The 13,411-nt window shown below is 43.4% G+C and overlaps 1 long non-coding RNA gene across 1 annotated transcript in view; it reads right to left on the bottom strand.

Annotated features, from left to right (window-relative positions):
• LOC140120699 (uncharacterized) overlaps positions 1 to 13,411 on the bottom strand; it is a 54,849-nt gene that overhangs the window by 17,512 nt on the left and 23,926 nt on the right. The window lies entirely within an intron of this gene.

Here is a 13,411-nt window from a genome sequence, read left to right as displayed (position 1 = left end):
AAACATCCCATCATTATCCCTGCTCTCATATATTTAAAGGCCTCGTTATTCACCACCCAATTAAATTATATACAGCTCCCATATACAGATCCCCTACAGCTTAAATAAAATCTTGCCCCACATATACAGCCCCCCAGCTTAGTAATATACTGTATCCCATATACAGCCCCCCCCCAGCTTAGTAATATACTGTATCCCATATACAGCCCCCCAGCTTAGTAATATACTGTATCCCATATACAGCCCCCCCCAGCTTAGTAATATACTGTATCCCATATACAGCCCCCCCCAGCTTAGTAATATACTGTATCCCATATACATCCCTCCAGCTTAGTAATATACTGTACCCCATATACATCCCCCCCAGCTTAGTAATATACTGTATCCCATATACATCCCCCCAGCTTAGTAATATACTGTATCCCATATACAGCCCCCCCCCCCAGCTTAGTAATATACTGTATCCCATATACAGCCCCCCAGCTTAGTAATATACTGTATCCCATATACATCCCCCAGCTTAGTAATATACTGTACTCCATATACAGCCCCCCAGCTTAGTAATATACTGTACCCCATATACATCCCCCAGCTTAGTAATATACTGTATCCCATATACAGCCCCCCAGCTTAGTAATATACTGTATCCCATATACATCCCCCCAGCTTAGTAATATACTGTACCCCATATACATCCCCCAGCTTAGTAATAAACTGTACCCCATATACAGCCCCCCAGCTTAGTAATATACTGTATCCCATATACAGCCCCCCAGCTTAGTAATATACTGTACCCCATATACAGCCCCCCAGCTTAGTAATATACTGTATCCCATATACAGCCCCCCAGCTTAGTAATATACTGTATCCCATATACAGCCCCCCAGCTTAGTAATATACTGTATCCCATATACATCCCCCCAGCTTAGTAATATACTGTATCCCATATACATCCCCCCCAGCTTAGTAATATACTGTATCCCATATACAGCCCCCAGCTTAGTAATATACTGTATCCCATATACATCCCCCAGCTTAGTAATATACTGTATCCCATATACAGCCCCCCAGCTTAGTAATATACTGTATCCCATATACATCCCCCCAGATTAGTAATATACTGTATCCCATATACACCCCCCCCCAGCTTAGTAATATACTGTATCCCATATACAGCCCCCAGCTTTGTAATATACTGTATCCCATATACAGCCCCCAGCTTAGTAATATACTATTTCCCATATACAGCCCCCCAGCTTAGTAATATACTGTATCCCATATACAGCCCCCCAGCTTAGTAATATACTGTATCCCATATACAGCCCCCCCCCCAGCTTAGTAATATACTGTATCCCAAATACATCCCCCAGCTTAGTAATATACTGTATCCCATATACATCCCCCAGCTTAGTAATATATGTATCCCATATACAGCCCCCTCCCAGCTTAGTAATATATGTATCCCATATACAGCCCCCTCCCAGCTTAGTAATATACTGTACCCCATATACAGCCCCCAGCTTAGTAATATACTGTATCCCATATACAGCCCCCAGCTTAGTAATATACTGTATCCCATATACAGTCCCCCAGCTTAGTAATATACTGTACCCCATATACAGCCCTCCAGCTTAGTAATATACTGTATCCCATATACAGCCCCCCAGCTTAGTAATATACTGTATCCCATATACAGCCCCCCAGCTTAGTAATATACTGTATCCCATACACAGCCCCCCAGCTTAGTAATATACTGTATCCCATATACATCCCCCCAGCTTAGTAATATACTGTACCCCATATACAGCCCTCCAGCTTAGTAATATACTGTATCCCATATACATCCCCCAGCTTAGTAATATACTGTATCCCATATACAGCCCCCCCCCAGCTTAGTAATATACTGTATCCCATATACAGCCCCCCAGCTTAGTAATATACTGTACCCCATATACAGCCCCCCAGCTTAGTAATATACTGTACCCCATATACAGCCCCCCAGCTTAGTAATATACTGTACCCCATATACAGCCCCCCAGCTTAGTAATATACTGTATCCCATATACATCCCTCAGCTTAGTAATATACTGTATCCCATATACATCCCCCCAGCTTAGTAATATACTGTATCCCATATACATCCCCCCAGCTTAGTAATATACTGTACCCCATATACATCCCCCCAGCTTAGTAATATACTGTATCCCATATACATCCCCCCAGCTTAGTAATATACTGTACCCCATATACATCCCTCCAGGTTAGTAATACACTGTATCCCATATACAGCCCCCAGCGTAGTAATATACTGTATCCCATATACAGCCCCCCAGCTTAGTAATATACTGTATCCCATATACAGCCCCCCAGCTTAGTAATATATGTATCCCATATACATCCCCCCAGCTTAGTAATATACTGTATCCCATATACATCCCTCCAGCTTAGTAATATACTGTACCCCATATACAGCCCCTCCCAGCTTAGTAATATACTGTATCCCATATACATCCCCCCAGCTTAGTAATATACTGTATCACATAGACAGCCCCCAGCTTAGTGATATACTGTATCCCATATACATCCCCCCAGCTTAGTAATATACTGTATCCCATATACAGCCCTCCCAGCTTAGTAATATACTGTATCCCATATACAGCCTCCCCAGCTTAGTAATATACTGTATCCCATATACAGCCCCCCCCCAGCTTAGTAATATACTGTATCCCATATACAGCCCCCCCCAGCTTAGTAATATACTGTATCCCATATACAGCCCCCCAGCTTAGTAATATACTGTATCCCATATACAGCCCCCCAGCTTAGTAATATACTGTATCCCATATACATCCCCCCAGCTTAGTAATATACTGTACCCCATATACATCCCTCCAGCTTAGTAATATACTGTATCCCATATACAGCCCCCCAGCTTAGTAATATACTGTACCCCATATACATCCCCCAGCTTAGTAATATACTGTATCCCATATACATCCCCCAGCTTAGTAATATACTGTATCCCATATACATCCCCCCAGCTTAGTAATATACTGTATCCCATATACATCCCCCCAGCTTAGTAATATACTGTATCCCATATACAGCCCCCAGCTTAGTAATATACTGTATCCCATATACATCCCCCCAGCTTAGTAATATACTGTATCCCATATACAGCCTCCCAGCTTAGTAATATACTGTACCCCATATACATCCCTCCAGCTTAGTAATATACTGTATCCCATATACATCCCCCCCAGCTTAGTAATATACTGTATCCCATATACAGCCCCCCAGCTAAGTAATATATGTATCCCATATACAGCCCCCCAGCTTAGTAATATACTGTATCCCATATACAGCCCCCCAGCTTAGTAATATACTGTATCCCATATACATCCCCCCAGCTTAGTAATATACTGTATCCCATATACAGCCCCCAGCTTAGTAATACACTGTATCCCATATACAGCCCCCAGCTTAGTAATATACTGTATCCCATATACAGCCCCCCAGCTTAGTAATATACTGTATCCCATATACATCCCCCCAGCTTAGTAATATACTGTACCCCATATACATCCCCCCAGCTTAGTAATATACTGTATCCCATATACAGCCCCCAGCTTAGTAATACACTGTATCCCATATACAGCCCTCCAGCTTAGTAATATACTGTATCCCATATACAGCCCCCAGCTTAGTAATATACTGTATCCCATACACAGCCCCCCAGCTTAGTAATATACTGTACCCCATATACATCCCTCCAGCTTAGTAATATACTGTATCCCATATACAGCCCCCCAGCTTAGTAATATACTGTATCCCATATACATCCCCCAGCTTAGTAATATATGTATCCCATATACATCCCCCAGCTTAGTAATATACTGTATCCCATATACAGCCCCCCAGCTTAGTAATATACTGTACCCCATATACATCCCTCCAGCTTAGTAATATACTGTATCCCATATACATCCCCCAGCTTAGTAATATACTGTATCCCATATACAGCCCCCCAGCTTAGTAATATATGTATCCCATATACAGCCCCCCAGCTTAGTAATATACTGTATCCCATATACAGCCCCCCAGCTTAGTAATATACTGTATCCCATATACATCCCCCCAGCTTAGTAATATACTGTACCCCATATACATCCCTCCAGCTTAGTAATATACTGTATCCCATATACAGCCCCCCAGCTTAGTAATATATGTATCCCATATACATCCCCCCAGCTTAGTAATATACTGTACCCCATATACAGCCCCCCAGCTTAGTAATATACTGTATCCCATATACATCCCCCAGCTTAGCAATATACTGTATCCCATATACATCCCCCCCAGCTTAGTAATATACTGTATCCCATATACATCCCCCCCAGCTTAGTAATATACTGTATCCCATATACAGCCCCCAGCTTAGTAATATACTGTACCCCATATACATCCCTCCAGCTTAGTAATATACTGTATCCCATATACATCCCCCAGCTTAGTAATATACTGTATCCCATATACAGCCCCCCAGCTTAGTAATATATGTATCCCATATACAGCCCCCCAGCTTAGTAATATACTGTATCCCATATACAGCCCCCCAGCTTAGTAATATACTGTATCTCATATACATCCCCCCAGCTTAGTAATATACTGTATCCCATATACATCCCCCCAGCTTAGTAATATACTGTACCCCATATACATCCCTCCAGCTTAGTAATATACTGTATCCCATATACAGCCCCCCAGCTTAGTAATATATGTATCCCATATACATCCCCCCAGCTTAGTAATATACTGTACCCCATATACAGCCCCCCAGCTTAGTAATATACTGTATCCCATATACATCCCCCCAGCTTAGTAATATACTGTATCCCATATACATCCCCCCAGCTTAGTAATATACTGTATCCCATATACAGCCCCCCAGCTTAGTAATATACTGTATCCCATATACAGCCTCCCAGCTTAGTAATATACTGTATCCCATATACAGCCCTCCAGCTTAGTAATATACTGTATCCCATATACAGCCTCCCCAGCTTAGTAATATACTGTATCCCATATACAGCCTCCCAGCTTAGTAATATACTGTATCCCATATACAGCCCCCAGCTTAGTAATATACTGTATCCCATATACAGCCTCCCAGCTTAGTAATATACTGTATCCCATATACAGCCCCCCAGCTTAGTAATATATGTATCCCATATACAGCCCCCCAGCTTAGTAATATACTGTATCCCATATACAGCCCCCCAGCTTAGTAATATACTGTATCCCATATACATCCCCCCAGCTTAGTAATATACTGTACCCCATATACATCCCTCCAGCTTAGTAATATACTGTATCCCATATACAGCCCCCCAGCTTAGTAATATATGTATCTCATATACATCCCCCCAGCTTAGTAATATACTGTACCCCATATACAGCCCCCCAGCTTAGTAATATATGTATCTCATATACATCCCCCCAGCTTAGTAATATACTGTACCCCATATACAGCCCCCCAGCTTAGTAATATACTGTATCCCATATACATCCCCCAGCTTAGTAATATACTGTATCCCATATACATCCCCCCCAGCTTAGTAATATACTGTATCCCATATACAGCCCCCCAGCTTAGTAATATACTGTATCCCATATACAGCCCCCCAGCTTAGTAATATACTGTATCCCATATACATCCCCCCAGCTTAGTAATATACTGTACCCCATATACAGCCCCCCCAGCTTAGTAATATACTGTATCCCATATACATCCCCCAGCTTAGTAATATACTGTATCCCATATACATCCCCCCAGCTTAGTAATATACTGTATCCCATATACAGCCCCCCAGCTTAGTAATATACTGTATCCCATATACAGCCCTCCAGCTTAGTAATATACTGTATCCCATATACAGCCCCCCAGCTTAGTAATATACTGTATCCCATATACATCCCCCCAGTTTAGTAATATACTGTATCCCATATAGAGCCCCCCAGCTTAGTAATATACTGTATCCCATATACCCATATATCCCATATACAGCCCCCAGCTTAGTGATATATAATATATAGCATCCCCCCCAGTATAAAATAATTATGGCCCCATATAATACATATAGCATCCCCCCAGTATAAAATAATTATAACCCCAAATCCCCAAATAAAATATAGCATCCCCTCCCCCTAGTATAAAAAAATTATGGCCCCAAATAATACATATAGCACCCCCCCCCCCTTGTATAAAATAATTATGGCCCCAAATAATACATATAGCATCCCCCCCCCCCTAGTATAAAATAATTATGGCCCCATATGATATCTATAGCGTCCCCCCCTCCCCCAGTATTAAACGTTTTCTAGCCCTATATAGCGCCCCCCCCCCCCCCACAGTATTAATTATTAGCTACATTTAATTAAAGTACTTGAAAAATAATAAAATCATACTCACCTGCAGGCAGCTGCTCCCTCGGCGCGGCTCCGGTCTTCACGCGGCCTTCACTCCGGTCTTCCTGTGAGCCGCGGCTCCGCAGTGACACAGGTGCATGACGTCATGACGCCTGTGTCACTGCTTAGGACGGAGCGCGCAGCTGACGGAAAGGCGCTGCGTCGCTCCGCATATAAATCGCGCCTGTGTCTTAAAGAGACAGGCGCGATTTATTTAGCTTGTGGGCGATTCGGGCGTTAATGGACGCCCGAATCGCCCACTTTAGAGCGGCAAATTTCGCCGCCCTTTACAGGGACCCGCATTCTGCCGCCTGAGGCGAGATGGCAGATGCGGCCCTGCCTCTTGAGACAGTGGTGGTGTTTGCTGCACCTTCATGAACACCTACCGCTAGCACTGATCGCAGGTATTAACCCTTCCGATGCAGCCGGAGAAGCCACCGATGCAAACCAAAGAATAAAGCAGACGTATCATTTGGAGCGCACAAAAGTCGTAAAAAGTTCGCCCACAAGAAAGTGACAAATGCTTTTTTTTGGATGATTTCACCACATTTAGAATTTTTTTCCAGCTTTCTAGTACACGCCATGGAATAATAAGTAACGCCAGTGAGAAGTAAAATTTGTTACACAGAAAATAAGCCCGGACACAGCTCTGTACACAGAATAAAGGAAAAAGTTTTATATATTTTTGAAGGCGAACAGTGAAAAATGAGCGAAAATACTCTGCGTCCTTAAGGGGTTAAGGAAGTCTACAATACGAATTTGTTGCATATTGGGAATTCCATATATATATATATATAAGTTTTATAAGTTTCTACACGTTTTATACCTCCTCTCTGTTCCTCCTACTATTATTTGGAGCTTTTCTTTATTCCTGACTACAGCAGAAGACGTCCCCTGTACACATCCTGCTCTGTATAATGAATGCATTGCCCTTGTTAACAGCCCCCTTTTCTATCTTTGTAATGAATTGCCTAATTATGCAGGGTTAAATAAATTAACTATGCATTCACTTTCCTTAAATCGATAGAAGGTTGATGACCTGTTTTTTGTCATATTGAGTAGTGTTAGCAATGTTTGTGTAGCATCTACGTGTATGTAGAAAAAAATTAGATGGATCAAAAGTGCAGCAGCTTGACATAAAATACCCTAAGAATACTCTGCCCATATAACGGCCAGTGTTTGACTATTCCTGCTAACAACTGTCCTACATTTTTCTGTGCGGTGAGACGGGTGCTCACCGCACCGTGACCTGGTGCCATAGGCATCATTGGGGACCAATTTCCTGCTGCAAACTGTGCATCGGGCCCTAAACCTTCAGTCTTTTGCGGACGTAAAATAAAAACGGAATAGCAGAAACATAATGGGGGTCATTTACTAAGGGCCCAATTCGCGTTTTCCCGACATGTTATCCGAATATTTCCGTTTTGCGCCAATTTTTCCTGAATTGCCCAAGGATTTTGGTGCACGCAATCGGATTGTGGCGCATCGGCATGCACGCGACGGAAATCGGGGGGCGTGGCCGGATGAAAACCCAACGGATTCGGAAAAACCGCCGCATTTAAAAAAAAAAAGTGTCGCTGGACACGTGCTTACCTGCACTCGGTCCGGCATCCACACCTGGTGGATGTCGGAGGAACTGCCTTAGTGAAACCCAGCAGAACCCGAATCCACCGCAGAGAACGCGCCGCTGGTTGGCGAATGGATCGGGTAAGTAAATCTGCCCCAATGGGAAACATTTACTAACAACAGTGCAGTGTGTACTATGTGCAGTTTGCCTCATGGATCTGGCGCTCCCTGCACTGCTCCGACAGAGTGCACCACTTTTTTTTTTGGTGCACCTTTAACATTGGTCCTGCAATGTAATTCTGTCGGATTTTGCATGTTAAATGTGGTGCACGGACCAACTGAGCACCAAAACGCCACCTAATTTGTGTCTGATGAAGAATAGTGCTAATGCGCCGTAAAAAGGGACGTGTGCGACAAATATGTGTCTTGACCCCTTTTTAAATACCAGAGCACAAAAAGAAGGTGCAAAGTTTGACAGAAAACTGGGGCAAGGACCTTAGCAAATGTGCCCCAATGGGCCGTAAAAGAAAAAAATGGATGCCGACAAAAAAACAGAAGCAAAACAGAAACAAATTGGATCTTTTTTGTGTCCATTTGTCCATTTAATTTGCGGACCATTGACTTCTATGGAGGTCGTGGTCCGCATGTTAAAAAAAATATTGTGCATGCTGCAATATTTTTCATACAGTCTGCAACACTGTGAAAAAAAAAACTTGAAAAAAACAGACATGTGAACACACCTATAGAATTCAATGGGTCAGTGTGCTATCTGTGAAAAAATGGATAGCATACTGATGTAAAAGAAACGCCGATCTCAATAAGCCCTTGTACTCACCTCCTCCACACTCTCTCCACACTTCACACGCGGTGCTGTCAGTTACTGACAGGTTTCTGTTGGACCAGGTCTCAGCTGTAGAAGGTAGTATACAAACAATGAGCGGCAGTGATGGGCGGTGCAGCATCTTAACCCGAGCGTGGAAAGAGGTGAGTAGAAGTGGCTTATTATTTTTGCAGCCCCCTTGTCATATATAGAAAAAAATTTACTACAGGACAACCCCTTTTATATTCTGTGAGTCATGACTTACCCTTTAATATTATGTAGACCTCCCATTTACTTACTGCCCCAACAACTCCAGGCATGGGACCTCTGAAGATATCCTGTAGTATCTTACATGGTTTCCCTCTAGAACTTAGGCTGGCAGGTTGACCAGTCCCATACCCATCAAAAATTCTTTGGCCCCCATGACCTTGTTGCTGGTTTATTGGTCATCCTTCCTATGACCTCTGTGCCTATCTTTCATACCACGAGCAAACTACAAGACCTGTCATTTTAGAGAACTTCCAAAAATCTTTTGGAGACCAGCTAACATCTAGTTTTAGTTAATTTCCTAAAATGGGTTAAATAAAGGGGTTGTTTGGGAATAAAACAAAATGGTATATGGCTGGGAGGGATCTTAACAAAACAATAAACTAATTATAGTAACCTTCTCTTGTGCTCCCATCACTGCTGGCCTTTATTTACCGAGTCCGCTGGTGCGCTCTCAACCTCTGTTGCGTGCCTGCTGCAGCCTGAACCCCAGTTGTAGTAGGAACACGCCAGTGGTTGGTACCAAAGTAGTAGAGATGATCGAACCTGAACTCTAAGTTCTGATCCAGGGTTTGAGTTGCGTTCCCCACGATTCAGCAATATTGCCAGATTGGCAATTCAATCCAACCAATCCTGAAAATTGCCCACCCTAGCCAACTAGCCATGACTATGATTGGCCAGAGGTGTTCCCATAGCTATAGCTATTTGACTAGGGGCGTCAATTTGCTGGATTGGTTATTCGGCCACCATTTCGGCAATATATCCGGGTAGCACAGGATGGAACCGAATCCGAACTCAGAGTTTAGGTCTGCTCATCTAGAACTCCGGAGTGACAGCTAGAGCTGCACGAGAAGGGCAAACTGGAGTTGATGAGTAGTTTAGTGTCTTTTAAACCCCCCCGCCATATTTTTTATTTTTTTATTGTAGTTTGTACCACAGTGTAATATAATACTGACCTTACTGCAGTCTGTTGCTAAGACCAATTTAATTTGGGGCTACAAGATGACTTTGCAATAAATTAGTGACCAGTGATTCTTCGATTGGCTCTGGTCTCTCGAGTTTTTAGTCCCATTGGACAGAACTGATGACATCACATGTATTGTGAACATAATGAATGTGTCAATATCTGGGTTCAGCCTCAGAAAGTGGAAATCTGCTGCTGGAGCGGGAAGCATCTGATATTTAATATTTGTGTACAAATTTCAGAAAAACACCATTAAAGGAAACCTGCCACTTATTTTTGTCCGTGTACGCGGCTCTCCTTCACTTACTATGTAGCCGCGCATGGTGAGCCGAAGCAGCTTCCGCTATAAAGTTTAAAAAGTGTTTTAAACCGCGATACAGCGGTTTAAAACACTAACAAAAATAACCTCGGCGCGAGCTCACCCTGAGCTGGTGCTCGGTATTTCCTTCTTACACCTGCCACTTCAAGTGGTAGATTTCCTTTAAATTAATACTTCATTCACATCTCAGCCGGTGCCACTACTGGGCATACCTGGGCAAGTGCCGTGTCCCAGAGCTGCTGAGGGGTCCACATAAGGCTGTACATAATAATGGTACAACACAATGGACTCTAATGGTCCCCCATTTTTGGGCAACATATCTACACTGCCCTTCCTTATAAATAAAAACTACAACAACGATTTTCTCACATTCGACTGTAAACCTAAGAAATATTTTACGGTAGATGTATTCCTTAAAATATTAAGAAAGTGCTAGGCACTGGCTGCTAAGTGGCCTGGAAGTAAAAGACATTTTCTCGGGAATGCAGACACTGACCGCTCCCAGCAGGCGCACATACAGCATGTGACACAATGTGCAATTTAATGCTAAGGAAAAGTAATGAAAAACATCTCAGGATGTAGCTCAGCGAGGCTGCTCTTGAAATGTTGAGATGAAGCTGTCCGTGGGGACGGAGAATGCAGACAGAAAAATAAATTATCCTTTCCTCTATCAGCAAAAATTATGGGCTCGGAAACATCCGGAGAATCTGAAAATTTACGATGAATCAAAGTCATAAACAAAAGCTCACACACGCGACACCTTGCTAATATTAAGGTTGATAGGTTTGCTGACAGCAAGTTGAATACAACTGCGGTGAAATACACGGGAAAAAAGTATTCACGAGTCGGGAGAATGGGGGCGTGGTTAATGGTGAAAGGGATATTGGGGATTTCATATAGAAATGTAGCAAAATATTTGATAAAGTAATAATTTCTCAGATTGTAAGATGCACTTTTTAAAATGAAAGAATCTTGCAAAAGCTTCCGGCAACTTATAGTGTGAAGGTCCGAAGGATTCAGCACTGTAGACCCTGCTGAATGCTGTCCTGGAGATCGGATACAGCGCTGACACAATGGAGAACATTTACTAAGGGTCTGCGGACCGCGATTCTGTCGAGTTTCCTGACTATTTCTGATTTCTGCTGAATCACACAAGGGATTGTGTCTCGTTCGCGATCGGATTGTGGCGCATCGGCGCCGGCTTGCATACAACAAATCGTGAGCCGTGGCTGTCGGACAACCCGACTGATTCGGAAAAATCACGCAATTTAAAATTCAGAATGTGTTGCAAGACATGCACTCACATGCACCAGGAAGAAGATGGTGAACTCCGGCGGACCTGAGCGGGGAAGTGAAAAATTCAAGAAATCGGGCTCACGCTCTAAGTGAATCGCGGCAGCTCCGAATGCTCGTTGGACATTCCGGATTGGTGGACATAACTGGGACGGGTAAGTAAATGTGCCCCAATGCTTCATACGCTGTGTGGGAGAGCAGAACCTCTGCACCTCCCTCTCCTTGCTTGTCCTGAGAATTAATGCAGGACCTAGAGTGATGTCAGAAGCGATGTGATGTGACTGATTACATGCTTCCTGCATCCCTGGAAGGTCCTTAAAGGGATTTTCCAGAGAAACAAATTAGGCCCCATCCACAGGATAGGGGTTAACTTACTGATCAATGGAGGTCTCAGTGATGAGACCCCCACATATCACAAAAACAGGGTGTCTCCGTCAGACCTCTCGTCGTTTCCAGAGATAAGCGGAGCAGATGGCCGTGCATGTCCGTTCTTATCCATTCATCTCTATGGAGCTGGCAGCTATTGCCGAGTGCTATTACTGAGACCCCCACCAATCAGTAAGTTAGGCCCTATCCAACTCGCTGATTGGTGAGGGTTTCAGTAATGGCGCTTGGCAATCTCCATCAGCTTGTTTCCTAGGAAAAACCCTTTAAACCCTTTCATGCTGCCACGGGATAGGGCAAGAGAAACCAGAGAAGAAGTTGTGGCTGGTACTGGGTATGAAGTAGAGCAGTGTTTTTGTGAATGGATGTGTAGCAGACGAGTGCTAGCACTCACAAGACCTCGCAAGAGCCGGGTGACGTCACCCGCTCAGAGGCAGGGGGATAGGAGTGGGTGGTTATGTCAGAACGCAGTAGGCATGCATAATTAGCAGCTGAAAGAGTGGCGGTTCCGCCTGTGTGAAGTCCAGCAACCAGTGCTAATTTGCATATTTTATAAAGTCTATTTTTTGGGGAATAAAAGTATTTCAGGATTATTCAAGATATGTCCTGGGTTCCAGGACATCAGCACCACAAGTAGGTGAATTTTGGTTTTCACCTTGTCTACCAGAGCAGTATATTTCCTTTAAGTGTGTTCATGTGAGTGACTGTATGTAGCAGGAGTGAGTCAATGAATGAATGTAGCAAGAGGTTTGTGAGTGAATGGTTGTCACATAGCTGCATGTGAGTGAATGGGTGTAAAAGAGCTGTGGGTGCGTAAATGGATGTAGTAGGACTGTGTGTGTGTGTGTTTGTGTGTGTGTTTGTGTGTGTTTATGTGTGAGTGAGTGAATGGATGTATTAGTGTTGAGTATGTTCATCTGAGTGAGTGTACAGGCAGTCACCTACTTAAGGACACCAACTTACAGAAAGACCCCTCTGCCCTATGTGACCTCTGGTGAAGCTCTATGGATGCTTTACTTTAGTCCCAGACTGCAATGATCAGCTGTAAGGTGTCTGTAATCAAGTTTTATTGAAAATCCTTTGTCCCATTACAGCAAAAGATTTTGAAACTCCAATTGTCACTGGGGCAAAAAAATTTTTTTTTGAGGTGGGTGAGTGAATGGATGTAACAGTGTTGAGTATGTTCATGTGAGTGACAGTATACAGCAGACCTGAGTGAATGAATGTAGCCAGAGGTGTGTGAGTAAATGGATGTAGCAGAGCTGTGTTTGAGTAAATGGATGTATCAGGGATGAAGCAGAGCTGACTGTCATGTACCTGTGTGTGACCA

This window comes from Engystomops pustulosus, chromosome 3, assembly GCF_040894005.1.
Source record: "Engystomops pustulosus chromosome 3, aEngPut4.maternal, whole genome shotgun sequence".
Taxonomy (NCBI): domain Eukaryota; kingdom Metazoa; phylum Chordata; class Amphibia; order Anura; family Leptodactylidae; genus Engystomops; species Engystomops pustulosus.
Note: the sequence above shows the minus strand (reverse complement) of the source record. Positions and strands in the feature narration are given on the sequence as shown.